Raw genomic sequence first — 15,523 nt, 5'->3', positions numbered from 1 at the left:
AGTACACCTCAAACATTTAGAGTTAGGTAGAAGTCCTGCTCTTTGTAATTTTAGAGGTGTCCAATGCCAATCTTGTAGGGTCTTAAAAAGGCAGAACTTCAAACGAGCCTCTCAGGTACCCTTATCTAGGGTTTCTATCATATCTGACCATTCACCGTCTTCAAGAATGATGTGTGGACGGTCTTGCCATTTCTCTTCAACAGCTTCAAGAAGTGGTTGTGAATATAGGTGGTGAATCAAGACACCACACAGGCCTAAAAATACCCCTTTATGTAGACCCCAAGTAAGAAGGTAGTCTAAGATGGGTGAAGAATTCAGAGACCAGGGAGAAGAATCAAGACATCGTTTGAGACAGCGCTGCAGTTGTAAGTAATGTGTGAGCTGATGTGGCGTGAGACCAAACTCTTCACTAAGTGAATCAAAGGATTTTAGTTCTCCATTTAGGATAAGTTGATCAATTTTGTGTATTCCTCTTGATTTCCAACTAGACCATTGGAGTGCACTACCACTTATACGAATACTTTCAGTACCCCAGAGTGGGGCTTTAAGGTGTAATTGTTGCCATGTTTGATAAGTAGCTTGTATTATTGGATGCGGGGGGGAGGAACGAGGAAGACGGAGTCCATAAAGGAAATCTAGACCATAAATGTAAATGTAAATTGATACTTGTATAGCGCACTACTCACCCGCAAGGGTCTCAAGGCGCTTGTACGAATACCGCTGTGGAACCCATCCTAGCTTTCCCTGTGAGGTGTCCACCCCTGGGCACCCCCAAGGTGGAGGCCAGGCATCCTTAGCGTTGTGGGGGCCGTTGTGGAAATTAAGCAAGCTATTGCCCAGAGTTGCAGAGTGGGACTCCATGATTGGAATAGGCACCGAGGCGAGAATGATCAGGTCCATGGAATTTTGAGCCCAAGACCCGCGAGGCGGGGAATTGAACCCTGGTCCCGGGCTAGACCTCTGCATCAGGGTCTGCCGCTCTAACCATTGAGCCACACTTCTCCACCATCACTACGATTAAGTATAGAATGTTCTGCTGTGAACCACTGTGGAGGATCTGTTGTACCCAGAAGTAAGTAAACTAGTAGTGAAAGTTTTAAAGCTAAAGAATAATGTTCTAAGGATGGTAATCCCAAACCACCATAAGATCGATGAGCCAATAATTAAGAATCAGCTAGACGAGGCTTTGTTGATCCCTATCAAAAGATCGAATTCGGGCATCCACTCTGCGAAGTGTAGACAAGGGAACAAGCAGAAAGAGCATACCAAGTATATAGCTAATGCGAGGTAAGGTAGCCATCCTCACTGCTGGCACCCTTCCCCACATAGAGAAACCCAAAAGAGACCATTTTGCAAAGTCAGTTTCCATTTGTGTTATAAGGGGTGTGATGTTTTCTGTGACCATATTTGATAAATCTTTATTAACCAAGACTCCCAAATATTTTAATTGGGATGATTTCCATCAAAAGCGGAAACCATCAGTTGATGCTTTAGTGGTGTCAGGAGAAATCAGCAGAGCCACACTTTTATCCCAGTTCATGTTGTAACCAGAATGAGCCATAAAGCCATCAATGATCTTAACTAAAGTGGGCAGAGAGTGAGGGAGATCTTTTAACGTGAACAGAATATCATCAGAATACAAGTATAATTTAGAATTGCCTCCTGCTATATGTATACCTTGCACATGAGATGAATTCCGAATGGAGCAAGAGGCTCAATTGCTAGTAAGAATAAAAGGTGGGAAAGAAGGCAACCTTGTTGGGTACCTCGCTTAATGGCAAAGGGATCGGATAAAAATCCACCACAATGGACTTGGGCTGTCGGAGTATCATATAAAAGACGAACTTTAGAGATAAATTGGTCACCTAGGCCAAAACGTTTCATGGCTGCAAAAAGATATTTTCAGTCAATGCAGTCAAATGCTTTTTCTGCATCCAATGAGAGAGCCAAAGCATCTTCTGTCATCTTATTTGCAGACCACAAAGTATGAGCCAGGGTACGGAGATGGTTCCTAGAAGAACGGCCTGGGACAGAACCAACCTGTGAGTGGTGTATGAGAAAAGGAATCACTTTACGTAAACATGCTGCTAAAATACTAGCTAAAATCTTTACATCACTGTTTACGAGGGAGATAGGTCGGTAACTACTACAGGCTAGTGGGTCTTTACAGAGCTTGGGAATAACTGCAATCAACGCTCTGTTAGAAATAGGACCAAGTGACTACGTTGGAACCACCTCTTGAAAGGCAGTAAATAAAGTATCAACGGTGCCTCTCCCAGTCCATTTATAAAATTCCGCATCGAAACCACCTTCTCCTGGAGATTTGTGATAAGGCAGTTTGGTGATGGCTATAGCAATTTCTTCTTTGCTAATATCAAAACCAAGTAGGGCTCTACCTTCATCTGTGAGGCAACGGAGATTGATATCTGCCAAATATGGAACTATTTGATCCTCAGTTACTGATGGTGAACACCCTAAATATCGAATCCAAAATATAGACTGCCCAGAATATCGAATTAAAAATAGAGACAACCCCGAATATCGAATTAACAAAATATAGACAGCCCGGAATATCGAATTTGGGGTACAATAACACATGTTTCAAGTTTATTTGTTTGATTAATTACAATCTTACAAAAAAAGCTAAAATATCAACAAGTTATTAATATTATAAAGCAATCCTTCATTCCAGTTTATAACCAGTAATTTTCTTATATATCCTACACGTTAGATTATAAAACAATTGATTGTTTAGCATTGGGTGCAAAGACTTGATTATATTTTGTCCATGTTAGCTCAATTGATAAGTAACTCAAATAAAAGCCTTCAACTTCTTTTCTACAGCACGTACAAATTTCACAAATGCTGAATTCATTTCTAAGCCCTCAGGGTTTAAGCATGCAATCAGGGCTTGCCTACATGTCCTTACACCACATATATTAAACAGTCTCTTAAGTGTAGTTTTTCTTTCACTTTCCAAATCCAGGCAGAGACACAGTAAATGAATAATGTTTTCTGGTCCTAATTTACAAAGCCTGCATAGATTTTCTTCTTCTGATCTCTTCCATGGTGGTAAGTGACATAGTCCTGGCAAACAACCAAATCTAGCTTTGATAAATATCTTTATTTTTCTTGGAACACGATGTTTCTAGATATTTTAGCACCTTTTTCACTTTGAATCCGTTTACGATTGGTCATGCATGGTTTCTTTCTACTAACAAATCTTTGTCTTTTATCAAGGAAAGGTGGTTGGTAAGTTTATTTATTGTTTTTTTGAAGCTGTCCCGTGTAATAGCGTTATTCCAAATCGATGTTATACCAAATTCTTCTATTGACCTATTTAAGAAGGAGCAGACATATACATCTCTGTTGTTTTTTACTTCTTGCCACGGTATACGAGACATTTGGTTATCCTGATCATTTTTTATTCTGTTTCAAACCTTCAGTATTTGACCTTACCTTGCATATAGTTGATTATTTAGCCCAAATTCCAGGCGGACCTGAGCTTGAGAGGCATTCTTTGGCAGGGAGAATAAACTTCTATATGCTTTAGCGACAGCAGTGTTAATGATCTCTGCATCTTATCCATTGATTGCCTCACTACCATATGTCAAGTAGGAAGTAATTTTGCAGCGATTATTTTTAGGAAAGGGTGAAAAGACAGTTCCCCTATGGGTTTCTGAATGATTCTAAATGCCGCAACATGGGTGTTTGCTTTCCTTGTAATATCCTGTTTTTGTGGCAGGAAGTTTCCATTATCGTTAAAAATAACACCAAGGTATTTGTAAATAGCAACTTGTTCCAGTTCTTTGTGTTCCAAAAACCATTTATGTTGAGATTTAAGTCGCACATGTTTTGTAATAACCATTACTTTGGTCTTTGCTTCATTTATTACCATACCATACCATACCATTTGTTCGTGAATATTTAAAAATGCTATCAATTAATCTTTGTATTCCAATTTTGGTGTGACTTAAGAGTATGACGTCATCAGCATACAACAAATTGGATATCTGTTTGTATGCTAACCTTGGAGCGTGTGCATTGATTTCGTTCAACATAGTAGGGAGATCAGCTAAAAATACATTAAAAAGTAAGGGGGCCAAAACGCACCCTTGTTTAAGATCACTTGTTGTGGGAATTTCATTGGTTAGCATGCTTCCGTCACCGATCCTCACCATAAAGCAGGTTTCTGAATGCAGTAGCCTGATCATTTTTAGCAAAGCAAACTGAATTCCTTGTTTTTTTTACATTTAGCCCACAAAAGCTCTCTGTCAACACAGTCAAAAGCAGACTTAAAATCTACGAAACACAGGTATAAAGGTTGTTTTACTAATATTGACTTATCAATTAATACCGATAATGTTAGTATATTTGTAGATGTTCCAAGGCTTTTAATACAGCCTGTTTGGTTCGGGGGCAATATCTGGTTCTCTTTTACTCAATCAGTTAGAATCACCAATAGAATCCCGATTCCCAGCAAACAATTTTGCATCCGTATCTTGCAAGGTAATTAGCTGGTAGTTTTCCGGCATTTGCCAATTTCCTTTCTTAAAAATTGATGTTATTAGTGATCCTTTACACGATTTTGGAATTACTCCACTCCGAACCACCTCATTAAAGAGATTGGTCAGGTAGGTAGACCAAAAATCTGGTGCTTCCTTGTATAATGCAAACGGAATACCGTTGGGACCGGGGCCCCGTCCTTCTGTTTCCTTATCAACTTGGCCACCTGTGAGTTAGTTATATAAATTTCACAGTCGCCTTCCAGGTCAACTTTTATCGTCTTATCCTGATTCGTACATTGATTATATGTTGAGGTTTCTGGGTTTAAATGTTTTAAAAGAAACATAACCCATTCTTCTTCAGATAAACAGAACCTACAGCCTGTTTGTTTGGTCTAGCTAGACCGTTAATTAATTTCCAGAACTCCCGTGAGTTTGTTAAAGTACTTGCGTGGAAGATTTTTGCCCTCAGATCTTGCCTGGCTTTGATTTTTTCATTCCATATTAATTTCCTCAGATTGTAATTTATATTTTTTAATAGTACCCATATTTCCTCATTAGATGGAGACTTAATTAACTGTTTCCCAAGTCTATTTCTCGTACGTCTAAGTTTTCTTACAGTGTACTGGAGGTAGATGTTAGGTTCACTTGATTCATTCTGGGCAGTTTTTCTTTTTTTAGCCCTAGATGTTTTTTCCTTATCACTCACTATCTTCTCTGTAAATGTTTCCCTTTGGTCCGTTACTGTTCTCATCATTGTTTCTTTAAAACATTCTTCAACTAGACGTTTCGCGTTTGCCATGATCTCCTCCGCATTATGGGGTTTCCATATAAGTTTCCTGTAATTGATGGTACAGGTCTGGCCTTGCATTGTTTGATACTTTTGGAATTTTGGACAGGAAAGCTTTTTCGCAGTAATTTGTTGACTATGAGCACTGTTCGGGACTTTATTCAAACGGTATGTTGTCACTTTGTTGAAAGTACACTGTGATGTAAATGTTTAATCAATGCGTGAATTACTAATACATGAATGGAATGAGCAAGCAGGTGGACTGTCCAATGAGAATCTACCGTTCAATATTCTGAGTCCCAGCGCTTCCATATCCATTACAACATTTCTCTCCATTCTAATTTTGTTTATTAGTTGTTCTAGGTTCCATTGTTGGTTCCGGGATTTCCCATTGTTGATTTTGTTACTAAACAAAATCATCCTGAGCAAAGGGTATTAGTAAGTTTCTATTAAAATCCCCTGTTACGCTGTAATCAGCTAAGGGCTCTTCCAACATTTGCTCCAGAAGAAAATTATTAAGAGCAGCACAGATCTCTTTCTTGGAGGTCTGTTTTGGAGGTATATATATATGTTGACTAAAATTAGAGTTTTGTATGTTCTGTTTTTACAAGCTTTATATTGAAGCTTTACCACAAGCAGATTTGAATTATTCATCTGTATTTGGTCGTGATTTAGTTCTAGATCAATCAGTACAAATATTGCTAGCCCACCACAAGGACAACCAAATTTCTGATATTTAATTGCAGGTTTGAAGTATCCCTTGTAGTATTTTACCATGAATGGGTCCGTTACAGAAGTTTCCTGCAATAGTACTATTTGACTATTATTTTGGTAATCCATGTATTTGAGCGTCAATTAGCTTTTTACAAATCCCATTTATATTCCATGAGCAAATCTTTATTATAGGGGTGACCGTGTTCTGTTCCTGTTGTATTGCCTGTGATGAAGTTTGTCAATGCGTCTTATTACCGTGTAAAGCTGTCATGATCCATTTTACATTCACTCCATTTATGTTTTCTCTTTTTAATATTTTGGACCCTTTTTTTTCTTCAAGGTTTGTTTTGCCCAGGGGATTTTTTAATATGGAATAAACAGTGGTAATTTTTTCAGGGTGTGATTGTTTTGAGGGGCTTCCTTTAGTTAAGAACGGTGTTAGGTAGACCTTTGGAATCGGTGGTCTGATTAGTATCCCCCAACTATGGAAGATTCCGCACTCTTTCAAAATAAATTCCGCTATGGGCCCGGTGGCTACTGTTACCAATGTTAATGGAAGTCTTCTTACGGGATCAGGCTGGAAACCTACACATTCAATATCCTTGGATGTTATCTTTTCAAGTAATGGTATAGTTTTCATTAGTCTGAGAATATTTTCTCTATTTAGGATATTGTGTGTTCCTCTTGTTTCATAAAGTGGCTTAAAAATAATTTGAGCAGGCTTATTTTTTAAGAACCTTGTTTCAATTTTTTCCCCTCAGATGATCCGTATTCCTCATAGGTAATCAGCCTGTTCTGTTCACTTTTCTCAATTACTAGAGTATCTCTGGTTTTTATATACATCGATTCATCTGTAATTTCTTTCATTTTTCATGAAGTGGTCTTTGCTCTGTCAGCCCCCAGTTTGTTTCTCGCAAAAATATCTTCTTTTTGGTTTGTAATCCTAACTTGGGTGGGTGAAATTTTTTGGTCTTGCTCTGTTAGGTTCCAGGTTGTTGGACCTATGTAATTTTGCGAGGCATTCTAATTCGACTTCGGGAATATACGGTGTTAGGTTGGAGCATTCAGCTAATGTCCTTGTATTTAATCTTGCCAATTTTTGATTGCATCAAGGGTTCATTGCCTTAGCAAAAATATCATAATATTTTTCTTTTCCATCACTAATTATTTTGGCATTTGAAGGTTTCATCCCAGTAGGATTACTATCCATTGATTTTTCCCTTAGCCTTCCTCCTACTTCAATTGGGTTAGGCAATAAATCAGTTTTGGTATTTATTGTTGTTCCTCTTTCTTTTTTTGATGTCTCCAATTTAATATCAATTTGCAACAAACTTTCCTTTTTTGCCTTATTTCTTGCTTTACGTAGCTTTTTTTTCAGTCTTTTTGTTATTTCAAAGGATACTGTGTCGTCATCATTTACGCCTTCTTTATTCAATTCTTGTGGGGAATGCAACAATATTTTATTACCTTTTATGTTATCTCTGTCTTAGTTTCTATTTGTTTGTGTTGCCGTGCTTGATATATTAGCATCCTTGGTATCCATTTTTTCCAGTTGCTCCCCTTTGTCTGCTAGTGTAAGTTCCCGTGTATTAGGATGCTGACCATCCTCCTTACAATAATCCTTTTTCCTTATGCAGACAATATCTTTCACATCCTCCAAGATTGTGGTCACAACCTCAGGAATGGTTACTAGTTTGTTAATTATGGGAGCACATGTGCACTCGATATAGCTTGGCGCAACTTCCCTTTGTGCCCTTATTTTGAGATTATTCAGCTCAGCCAATGTATTTTCAATCCCGGCAACCCCATTGGCCATAACGCCCAGTATGTCTATTTGAATATCCATTTTATTTGATTGTGCTGATAGCGCTTCAAGAGTCAATACTGATGTTTGGTAGAATAAGTCCCACGTGTCCATGTATATTTCGTTAAAACTTGAGGGAATATATCTGTCATCTTGACCACCTTCTTTATCAGTAATTTCTGATACATATTTTGGCGTTAAAACACTGGATTTGTTTGTGGCAAGTTCATTTGCAGATACAAGTTGCTCATTGCTTCCTAAAAGATTATTTATTCCAACTGATTTTTTTAATTGGTTAGCAGCAGCCTGTTCTAATTGTTCTCGGGTTTCATATCTTTGTACTGTTGCATTTTCTCCGCCAACCTATATTTGCCCAATTAGTCAATTTTCCAAGTTAATTGGTTCAATAAGGACTTTTTATATGGTCGGTTTTAGCCTCCTCCTTGACCTTTCGATGAGGTGCTGTAGTATCCAATGGATGTTCATTGATTACTACGTCCTTTTTTTTCCGAACATCAACTATAACTTCTAGTAGGAGAGGAACTCCTCCATTGTATGTATTCTTGATATTGTCACTTTGATTACATTCCTTTGTTATTACATCCATCCATGTCTTGTCCGACACTCTATATTTAGTTTCTTGTGAAATTATTTGATTCAGAGGATTTACTGGCTGTAAAAAATCTGTATCTTCTGTATGCACAGTACTTTGACCTTCACAAACGTTTCCATGCTGATCTTTAATTTGGTCCGAAACCCAATCTACGTCGTCAAGTAAAACTAAATTCTCATTCAACTTGTTTGTTGGCTTGATTGGGGTTTGTAGAGTTTTTAGTTCTGGTTCTAGTTACATTGACATGAGTGCTGTTGTTGGATCTCTCAAATTTTTGGTGGATTTTTGTAGAACTTTCAAACATCTTAGCTATTGGTGAAATTAAGGTCTGATTCACCCCCTTTGTTTGAGATTTAGCTCTAGCTTTTTTAGCACTTTAGGAGCTTGATTTTTTCGGACACGTTTTCTTGGAGTACCCAAAGTTCTTTCTTTACCTGAGCGCAATTTGTAGTGGCTACTTCACTTGATCTACTGGAAAGTGCAGATTTTCTTATATGCCATGATGTATGCGATGATACGAGGAGAGGCAGTCCAAAGACAAGTATGTAAATGAGGAAAAGATTCACTAAGTAGATTCCAAATATGTTGTTATGCGGCTCGAGGCTCTAGACCCCAGGGGCACCACTGGCGCTCTGAGTATCTTATGACTCAAAAGGCAGCCACAAGGTGAGTATGTACCGTCGTATGAGGCCGCAAGCTGCTCCTCAACCGTGGTTATGTAAAAATTCTTATAGAGCGCATTTACACCCTACGGTTTCTTGGCGCTATGGGCAAAATGGAGACAGATAGGGAGAGGCGAGAACGGGGAGGACGGGGGCAGAAGGAAGAACTAGTAATGTGCTTTACAGAACAAGTAGGTTTTCAGGAGAGACCTGAAGTGAGGGTAAGAGGTGGTGAGCCTAAACTCTAAAGGGAGTGCGTTCCAAAAAGAAGGGGCAAGAAGCGAGAATCTGAGCCCTCCGTGTTTCTTGCGCTTGAAGGTGGATGTTTTAAGTAAGGCAAGATGGGAGGATCGGAGGTTATGGGAGGGGGCATAGTGGTAGAGAAGAGATGAAGGCTGGGCTGAGGCCGGCCAGCGCTTTAAAGATAGTGCAGCCTATTTTGAAGTTACAGCGTTCGGCTACAGGGAGCCAATAAAGGGTTTTTAACAGTGGACAAACATGCTGGTGCCTGGGCTGTTTAAAAATCAATCATGCTGCCTGGTTCTGAACCTGCTGCAATCGATTTAACTGGTAGGCAGGTATGCCAACATAAAGGGAGTTGGCATAATCTAACCTGGAAATTACCAGGGCCAATAAAGCCAGGGTGAGAGCCTCTGTAGTGAGGAATCGGGATATCTTGCGGATTTTACGTAAGTGAAAAAAAGTAGAGGAAACCACCGTGTTAATCTGGGGTTTCATCGAAAGGTCTTTACAGATGACCACCCCAAGGCTTTTAGCAGAGTCTGCAGGACGGGGGGGGGGAGACCTAGACGAGTAGGCCAAAAATTAGGACTCCACGGGTTGGAGGCAACCCCGATAAGAACCAATTCGGTCTTATCGGGGTTGAGTTTCAAATGATTTGCCCCCATCCAATCGCTGATATAACACAGAGTAGACTGGAAGTTGTGGACGGATTAGTCCGAGGGGTCGATATCGAGGATCAGTTGAATGTCATCTGCATAATTGAATGCAGTGATATTACTTCCTCGCAAAGACCGAAAAGGGGGGTAAGATACAAGTTGAAAAGGAGGTGGGAAAGAGAGGAACACTCCGGGACACCGCATGTCAACCCAACCTTGTCAGCAGAGAACTGAGAAAGACGGACAGCCTGGTGACAATTACTCACGAACGCGCGAACCCAATGAAGGGCTACTCCCCGGATGCCGGCCTACTCAACACAGCCGACCAGAATATCATGGTCGACCGTGTCGAAGGCAGCCGACAAATCGAGAAGCACCAAAGCCTGACTGATGTTACAGTCTGCGCCCCTCCGCAGCTCCTCCATCACTGAGAGAATGACCAACTCAGTTGAATGGGCAGGTCGGAAACCGGCCTGTTGAGGGTCGAGGAACTGCGAGTGCTCAATAAATGATCTCAGGAAGTGGGTGACATGAGCCTCAAGTACTTTACTGAGGTAAGGGAGTAAGGAAATGGGGCGAAAGTTGTTCATGAGGGATGGATCAGCATTGGGCTTCTTGAGAATGGGCACCACAACAGCGGTTTTAAAAGAGCTAGGGACCAGGCCCGCTTTGAGTGAGTTGTTGAGAAGAGTCAAAAGGGGAATGGGGCAGGCAGTAAAGGCCTCACGCAGGACATGGGGGGACAGCAGTCAATGGGGGAGCCAGAGGTCACCTTATTTAGCAGGGTTAGAAACTAGTCCTCCGAGATAGGGGGTATCTGTGTAATTTGCTGAAGATTGTGAACAGCAGGAGTGGTGACTGGAGTGGATGTGTCAGGAGAGGCAGACAAGGAATACTGTTTTTAATATTAGTGACTTTTTCAATGAAAAACGAATTAAGGGAATCACAGAGTGTCTGGGAGGGGGGAGGTTTAATAGTAATCCTATCTTGGTGCGAGAGTTCTTCCACAATGGAAAAAATATCTTTTGCCTTAGAGGCTGAGTCTACAATTTTCTTGGAAAAATAGAAAGTTTTGGCTTGCAGGATAGCTAGCTTATAGTCTTTGAGCAGGGTCGTGAATACCAGCTTCTTGTCAGGGGCGTAGTCACGTCGCCAACAGCGCTCAACCTGTCTAAGTTTAAGTTTCTTTACTTTAACTTCCTCTGAGAACCATCTTTGAGCATCATGAGGGCGCTTTAACCTGACATGTCTAAAGGGGGCTACGGTATCGCTAGCAGATTTGAGCCAGCGCTGCAGACCTAACGCTTGGGTGTCTAAAGAATCGCACTCAGGTGGGGGAGAGGCTCTAAGTAAAGTGACAAAAGTGCCCAAGTCAGCCCTATTCCAATTCCTAGCTGGGAGATTGCCCTCAAGGGTACAACTAGCATGGGTGGTAACGGCAAAGGAGAAGGTAATAAGGAAATGGTCCGACCAAGAACAGGGGAGAACAAGGGGAGAATAGATATCCAGGTTAGAGTTCCAAGCCTGGTCGAGGATGTGGCCCTTGACATGAGTTGCTAAATGAATATGTTGAGAGCAGTTCATGCCGGATAACAAATCGGAAAAGGTGGATGAACAGACACTCTCTCTGTCATCAGAGGGCCAGTAGTTGAAGTCCCCTAGAATCAGGATTTTTGAGTTATTAATGACCAGCTGGGAGAGCATGTCACCAAACATTGACTGGAAATTGGGCATAGGCTGAGGGGGCCGATAAACCAGGACACAGATAAGGGGGGCACTGGAGATTCCAATCTAAGAATAAGGCAGTCGACCAAAGGGATACTGGCAGTAGTTAGTGAAGAAAATCTAATTGGATGTTTAATGAAAGCTGCCACCCCACCACCCGGCTTACCCGAGGATCTATTGACTTGGAGAATGTAATAACCCGGCGGGACCGCCGCGAGGATGTCCGGGGAAGCCAAGTCTCGGTGACAAAAAGCATGTCAGGTTCATCCGAGTCCAGGAGCTGGAAAATCTCCCGCTGGTGCTTGACCTGCGAGCAGGTGTTCAAGTAGCTCACTGTAAATTTGGAACTGACGGCTCTTTTGGCGGGAGCGGGAGGGGCGGCCAAGGGGATCTGCATAGCAGATGGAGGGGCCATGGCTAAAGGAGGATCAAACTCCGGGAAAGCCCTTCGGGGGCAGAGCAGTCCCAGTGAGTCTAATCTAGCAAGTATGGTCGGGCGGAGGGGCCGTCAAATCAGAGGCGGTATAGGTAATAAGTTGGGCAGAGTAACGTGTCCCTTGCCCCGGCCGGCCGCGGACGGGCGCAGACGGGCTTACCTTAGGCGCGCCTTCGGCGCGCCATCGACGCGTCCGCTGCGCGCCGGTAGGCCATTACAATTTATGGCTTAACCCCACCCCCAGCTAGATCGCAGCGAGCGGCACCGCCGGGATCCAGGTCCTCACCCAAGATGGCGCCTGCCCTCCACAGCACACGGCACGTCAGCTGCGGTGGACCGGGGCAGGGAGGCACACCCTGGAGAGGAAGCAGGTATTTAATCACCTGCGATGTAACCTGTAAGTCAGGCACAATAAGATAAGGGGAGTTAATAAGTTGTTAAAAAGGTGCAAAGCGCTGAGAAATTCAATTTAAAACAATCAAGAGATGCAATGGTAAAACGGGTGACAGAGGAGCTCCGCGCTGCTCACAACTCGCAATCTGTCCCCAAATGTGCAAGCGGACCCTCGTGAGTGCTGCCACCACCCTTCAGACACCGCAAGGCACCCCACATCTCTGGCCAATTTATGGCTTAACCCCACCCCCTGCTAGACCGCAGCGAGCTGCACCGCCGGGATCCAGGTCCTCACCCAAGATGGCGCCTGCCCTCCACAGCAAACGGCACGTCAGCCGCGGTGGACCGGGGCAGGGAGGCACACCCTGGAGAGGAAGCAGGTATTTAATCACCCGCGATGTAACCTGGAGTAAGTCAGGCACAATAAGATAAGGGGAGTTAATAAGTTGTTAAAAAGGTGCAAAGCGCTGAGAAATTCAATTTAAAACAATCAAGAGATGCAATGGTAAAACGGGTGACATAGGAGCTCCGCGCTGCTCACAACTCGCAATCTGTCCCCAAATGCGCAAGCGGACCCTCGTGAGTGCTGCCACCACCCTTCAGACACCGCCTGGGGCACACGCTTAGACCAGCCTTTACACGCTAGCTGGTCACCAGTTGCACACTACCTTGGTTAAAGTCCTGTGTGCCCTTTTGAGTCTCTTGGCACTTACTAGATTACTATCACTCCACTTCACTGCCCCATGCTGACCCTCAGGGGCTTGTAAAGCCAATACCTGTAATTCCACACGAGGATCCAATAGGGCATAAACAACAGACAGAACAAAGTCTTGCGGTATCTCGTGTTGGAGGCGGTGCCACCGGCTCCTGCCGTGCGCCTCTGAGAGCAGTTCAAATGAATCAAAGTTGGTGGTACTTACTGCTAGGAAGGCAAAGTCTTGCTGTCCCTATAACATTAGTGAAGCTATTATTTTAAGAGCTTCCTAAAAACCATGGAGTTCCTATTGGCTTAGTAGCTCCTGCCACGCACCCAAAGTTTAGCGGCGATTTCCGCATTTAATTCGCCGCAGAGTGATTTGCCGCGTTGTATAACCCCGCGGCTCCAGCAAGATTAAGCAGCGGTTACCGCGTTGTCCCTTCAGTGTTAGCAGCAGTTGCTGCAGCAGTTGCTGCAAAGAAATGGGTTTTTCGTGGCTCCGGCCATGTGTGAGCAGTTTTAACAGTAACTCCTGCAGCGTGTGAGTGCTGTTTAGCAGCGGTTGCTGCTTACTAATCCGTTCGTGGCTCCTGCCACCTGAGTGAGTTTAACAGTGGTTGCTTACAAATCCTCCTGCCGCGTGTGTGATGCTTTTTTTGCGGCTCCAGCCGCTGGCGCAATGTTTATTTCCTGGCTACAACCGCAATATTTGAGCAGGGGGCAGCAAGCAGAGAACAGGAGAAAAAAGCACAGGAAAACACAGCAGTCCACCACTGGGCTGCCGAGGCTGAGGCACCTTCCCTAAGCACCCCGCAGCCTCGCCCCACTGCCTTGCTCCCTAACTTGCCAGCTGCCCGTCTCCCTGGCCTACCTGCCTCCCAGCCTCTCACCACTCGACCCCCAAAGTAGGGGGGGCACAAGCCAAGCCAGGGCCGGGGCCGGGTCCGGGTCCGAGGGATCTGAGGTCCGAGGTCCGAGGGAGCAAGCAGATTTTCGGCGTCTTGTCAGCCGCAGCGTCTAGTGCATCCTCTTGCTCCTAATCCTGCTGCTCCTGCTGAGGTCAACACAAAAATGCGGCAAGGAGGTTGGGGTAGAAAATATCGATTTCCATAATATCGAATTTAAAATATCGATTTCCATATTATCTAATTTATATTAGTGTTAGGTATGGTAGTATATGTGTTACAATTATGTATACATTTTGCAATGTATGTTTAATTTTTTTAAAGTAAAGAATGTTATGTAATTTAATTTTTGCGGAATTTAATCCCGTAGCGGGTTGTGGGTTTATAGGGGAATAGAGTGGGAAGTAATTTAATTATAGTAAATTAAATATTAATTTGTATTTATATGTATTGATAATTCATTGATTAATAATTAATTATTAATCGGCAATTAATTTGTATTAATTGAATAATTGATAATTATGTTATTTGTATTATTTATTTGGAGCAGGTTGTGGGTTTAGAGGGGAATATGGTGGGAAGTAATTTAATTGTAATAAAGTAAATATTTATTTTTATTTGTATATAGTGATAATTAATTGACAATTAATTATTAATTGGTAATTCATTTTTATTAATTGATAATAATTTTTTTAATTGTTAATACATTTTTATTAATTGGTAATTATTTTTAATTATTTTTTATGTGAATTGATAAATAATTAAGGGCCAGATGTAGGTAGCCAAATACCGGTCGGTAACGGCCGAAAATACCGATTTTCGTCCGTTTCCGACCGGTATTGAGCGTTCGGTATGTAGGTGATAGAAAATAGGCCGAATCGGTAAATTTACCGAATCGGTAAAATTACCGATCGGTAAAATACCGATTATGAAAATTTACCGATCGGTAATGTTACCGATCGGTAAATTTACCGATCGGTATAGTTACCGATCGGTAAACTTTCCGATCGGTAAACTTACCGATCGGTATAGTTACCGATCGATAAATTTACCGAATCGGTAAATAAGAATAGGTAAAATTGAACATTGAGATGTAGGGAGGCTCTGAAATACCGATTTTGCCTCAAAATCGGTATTTAAGAGTCGGTATTTACCATGGATTCAAATCAGGTGGTAACCAGGTCCAGCCTATAAAAAAGGACCCAAAATGCAATTCAGTTTGCACAATGGCGGCATTTTATGTAATTGCAAGACGGCTACGGCTACGGGAGGAAGGAGAGAGGGAATGGCTGAGACAGGAGCAGGTCTACAGGCAGAGGGTGACCCTGTTCATGCTCACAGAGGAAGAGATACTTCAAAGGTACAGGTTGGCTCCAGACA

Source organism: Lissotriton helveticus, chromosome 5_1, assembly GCF_964261635.1.
Source record: "Lissotriton helveticus chromosome 5_1, aLisHel1.1, whole genome shotgun sequence".
Lineage (NCBI taxonomy): Eukaryota > Metazoa > Chordata > Amphibia > Caudata > Salamandridae > Lissotriton > Lissotriton helveticus.
The sequence above is the reverse complement of the archived record's forward strand: the minus strand, read 5'-3'. Positions refer to the sequence as shown.